General features: G+C 40.4%; 1 non-coding gene across 1 annotated transcript; it reads left to right on the plus strand.

Annotated features, from left to right (window-relative positions):
- Positions 1-1,004: 1,004 nt before the first annotated feature.
- Positions 1,005-1,079, plus strand: Trnat-ugu (transfer RNA threonine (anticodon UGU)). The gene has a single exon. It is a non-coding gene; the product is annotated as a tRNA-Thr (tRNA).
- The last annotated feature ends 3,598 nt before the right edge of the window (positions 1,080-4,677 follow it).

A 4,677-nucleotide genomic window follows, 5' to 3' on the forward strand; every position in this document is an offset into this window, starting at 1 on the left:
AAATAAATAAATAAATTAATAAATAAAACTAGAGAAATTTCTACTGTGAAACTATTTGCATACAAGAGAACGGCCCTTGAAATTTAACTCTTCAAAGTTTTAAGCCCTGCTCATTCCGGATATTGATTAGAAAGTGTTAATCCACATGTGAAACCTGAGTATATAATCCCTGTGACATTTGATCAACGGTGTTCCATAAGGACAGGTTCTCATTCAAAACGTTCGAAAATTCAATTTCTTTGTAGTTGCATTTTTTAAAGGTGTACTTGTCTAGACTCTTGGAACAGAAAGTTTTTTTTTTAATCCGTGCTTTACAAAAGTTTCTACAGTCCATTGTTTGAAGCAGTGTCACGGCTGCCATGAGCCGCGCGTGGTACCCGCCATGTGTCCAACGCCTTGTCACGGTTCGCGCGGCTCCCCCTGTTGGAGGTTCGAGTCCTCCCTCGGGCATGGTTGTGTGTGTGTTGTCCTTAGCATAAGTTACTGTAAGTAGTGTGTAAACATAGGGACTGATGGTTCAAATGGCTCTGAGCACTTTGGGACTTAACATCTGAGGTCATCAGTTTCCTAGAACTTAGAACGACTTAAACCTAACTAAATTAAGGACATCACACACACCCATGCTCGAGGCAGGATTTGAACCTGCGACCGTAGCGGTCGCGTGGCTCCCGACTGAAGTGCCTACAACCGCTCGGCCACATCGGCCGGTCTATCATGTATTCTAGAAGAGCTGTACGGTCGTCAGTGGCGCCTGTTCTTTCTAGAACAGTTACTATCTTCATATCTATGGTTAAACGTCACCCAGCCATTGACCTTCGTCTGTGCGAATGCGCACAGGCTACCGGAAATCTTACGGGAATCGTCACCTTAGTGTGAGCCAGTAATGAGTGGATGGACAAATACCTATTAAGTACATTACGTAATCGGATTGTGGGCGGTTCGGGGTGTGAGTCTCACGGGAAGCGTGCGAGGGATAAATTCCTGCAGTCGTGCTGTTCATTTGTGCCCTCGATAGCTCAGATGGATTGAGCGTCTGCCTTGTAAGCAGGAGATCCTGGGTTCGAGTCCCAGTAGCGGCACACTTTTCAGCTGTCCCCATCGAAGTATATCAACAACACCTGTCGGCAGCTGAGGGTTTCAATTAATTATCAGTTGTGTAGGTGATTCGATGAACCCTTTGCCAGGCACTTAAATGTGTTTTGCAGGGTATCCATATAGATGTAGATGATAACTCGTCCCGTGTCGCACGTGCTCAAAATGATTCATACTGCAGAATGCATGCAAACATACTCACCGAAAATACGGACGAATATCAAGTGCAGGCTGCCGAGTGCTGCATATCCAGCTTTGACAGATCGGCTTTTCCTGCCAAGAAGAACAGGAAGTTGCTGTCTAGGAACAATCAGAGGTAGAGGAAGGGTTGATAAATACTCCTTGACTTGCAGACTAAACGTAAATAACGAAAATACATTTTTGGTAAAAATTGGTCAAAACATAATCGGTTGCCCTCCGTATTGGATTAGCTGTTTTGAATATTGAAAATCTGACTTCAGATTCGTTTTCAGCGACATTAAAAATATATATGTAACACTCAGTTCATGCAAATCGAAGTAATAATATAACTAAATGTTTTCCCTAAACTTTGAACACATTTTTTTCGGGTAACTATTTTCTCAGAACGGCATGCAGCATAAATTAAAAGTGGTTCGTTCTCTTAACATCTACCTCTGACCCCTAAAAGTAAACACTTTTCTTAGGAACTTATAGCTATTATATGACATTTGTTAATATTAACTAATTTTTGTGTAGGCATAAGGAGTGAAACAAACCCTCAAAAATCGAACTCAAAGTTCGAATTAGCACTGTATCGTTAAATTTAAGGTTGTTTCATTGCGGTTAGGTATACGCTCCCATAAATTTTATGTTTTATCGACTGATGTTATCCATTTTCAATTTCAGAGGAATAATGTAGTATCAACTGATGTTACCCATTTTTGAATTCAGGTAACATATGAGGTGCCACACTGCACGCGCTCTGCGTACTCCAGTCTCGCAGGCCCTTGATCAAATCATAATTACGGGCGCCATTTTTTATTGAAAATCTAAAATTAAGCTCATAGTATTATCACTCGTAATTCCCAAACAGATCTTTCGAATGTATTTTCATTGTCTCAAAAAGAATTTCAAATGTACCCTTTTTTGCTCATTTGTATGAGAACCTGGCCGTAACGCCGGAATATAGTCACGAGATTTTTTTTCAGAGACGCTGTACGTTCGCGAGAAGACTTTCGTTCTGCGCGTGTCGAAGGACATTCCTCAGATATTACTGTGTGTGTGCTACTCAGTCGTGCCATTTAAGTGTACATCTTTGCATAGTTTTCCTTTCACGATGTAAACAGTGTTCCGCTCAGTTGCTAACTGGCCAGTGAGTGGTTCCGAAGGTATCGGATGTGCGGTGCGTTCGGTCTGCTAGGACAACAGCAGACTAGCGTGGTGCGATGGCAGAAGCAGACACTGAGGGAGCTAGCTGCTGGGACGCCAGCGAACAATTTATGCCAAGTAAGACGAAGAGGACTATTCCTATATTACGAGCCGTCTCAAAAGTGTTTACCATTGGTAAATCTTGCTGTTGAGTCTGACAAAACTGGCAGTTTTGCCTAGAGATACATTAGAGAGAGCTACAGGAAATCCCTCCACCCCCCTCAATGAATTTTTGGTTGTTATGACAGGCCGATTGGTAGTGTAGCCCGAGATCTAAGTTAGGTTGGAAGGTGGTAATTTGATTGAGAGTTGTTTACGCCAACGATTATGAATGCCGACTAAACGTTGTGCGAGCAGATTGCCCTGTAGCGTAGCCTAGCGTTTCCGTCCGCGCCACATTTAACACACTTTCTCTAACTGTGTACAAAAGTCTCACAACAGCCACGATAACTACGTTTCTGGTGGGGGGAGGGTAGAGTCCACTATGTAACTTTCACTGCAAATTTTAGTAACCGCATAAACTAACCGAAATAGAAGCGTAATTTTAACTATATTTCCTTTTGTGGGAAAATAATGGTTCTCCTCTTTCGGCAGCACCTGTAATATGTAGGCGACTTATTAGTTTTTTTTAACTCTGAATCATGATCTCAATAGACGCAGTGCTTTTTTTACGTTACTTGATTTGTGGTCTATAGTAAACAATGCAACGAATTGGTAAATTCTTTGAAGTTTGACGTGTGTTACATAGACGACGTCTGCAATGTTCGTAAGGCCAAGTTTGCATATATTCGGTGTCTGTTTTTTTGGCCATGTACTGTATAATTAAAGGGAGGAGGATTATGTTCAAGGAGCAGTGCATTAGCAGTCTATGGAGAAATTGAGAATTTGGATCTAAAGAACGGCATGCTCGGGCAGTTCGTGCTATTCTGTTGACCACTGTGTAATTCGGACACAGTGATCATTGCCTCTCCCTCGTAACCAGGGGACTCGGGTGCTAATCCTGGTCTGGCACAAATTTTCGACAGTGCCCATTGACTAAAGTCTGTGCCCATTGTCAGCTAATGTCATTGTTTCGGTGTTAAATTGTATTTTGTTCACGATACGTAGTTTGGCTTTTTCATGGATAACAGCTTTGAAAAGCGTACAGGTTATATTGATATTTGCTCGTCGTTAGTCCAAGGCAACTATAGCGATTTATAAACACAGTTGTAGTTCGTATTAAGCCTACATACGTAATTGTGTCCTGTGTTTCTTTACCAAGAACTACTTCGTAAGTAATTCCCTGTAGTGGTATTTTGTTTTAGTATTTTGTTTAAATATTTATAGACTGCAGGCTTGGATGAAATATGAAACACATGTCCGAAGTTCCTGTTGATACTGCAGATACTGTTTCATCCGTACTAGGGGCCAAAACATTTCATCTAATACAGAAGGACACAATTTGTCTCGAGATTTAGCAATTTTTCGTAATAGAGGCCTTGCTTCGATATATTTTTCTCTAATTCTTGTTTGGTTTTAATCTTAAAACACACTAACTCTTCCACCACTTATTCGATATGTGGTTTTATCCATTTCGTAGCCTAGAGTTCCTAAACGGTCGATAATATTAATGATTTCCTTTCTCAATTATATTTTCTGTAAATCTCCTGTTTATGATTATTGCTAACATGTTTCACGTTCTCACTTTTATTATTTTTATTTTTCTAGTTTTGTGCCTTGTAGCCAAATTTTCTTTGAATCTGGTTTTTAATTCTGAAATAGTAACAGTTGAAGGTCAAGAGAAGATTGCGGTCTATTTGAGGAGAGTGGCTTGGAGATTTTTTATAACAGACGTATACAGGTCATGGAGATCCTTACCTATATACATTTACTTCGAGTGTGATGTAGCCCATTCTCTTGTCATGATCTCGGCTGTATCGTAGCACATTGTCTCGGTTAGGTTGGAGATTTCTGTTGAGAGTTGCCGAAGTCAACGAAAGTGATTACAAAGTAAACACTGTGCTAACAGAACGATCTGTAGCGTAGTCCAACACGTTCTTTCTGTCCTTTTAAAGCCTCTTTTAATTAAAAATAACTAAAGCTGCAAGATACAATCACAAAAACTGTATTACGTAATAGAGTAATCCCAGACTATTGTTGTGTAAGTTGTGTGCGTACACTATTTTTTTTGTCAGTGAATATACATTTTTTTACTCA

The sequence above is a fragment of the Schistocerca gregaria genome, unplaced genomic scaffold, assembly GCF_023897955.1.
Source record: "Schistocerca gregaria isolate iqSchGreg1 unplaced genomic scaffold, iqSchGreg1.2 ptg000441l, whole genome shotgun sequence".
NCBI classification, from domain to species: domain Eukaryota; kingdom Metazoa; phylum Arthropoda; class Insecta; order Orthoptera; family Acrididae; genus Schistocerca; species Schistocerca gregaria.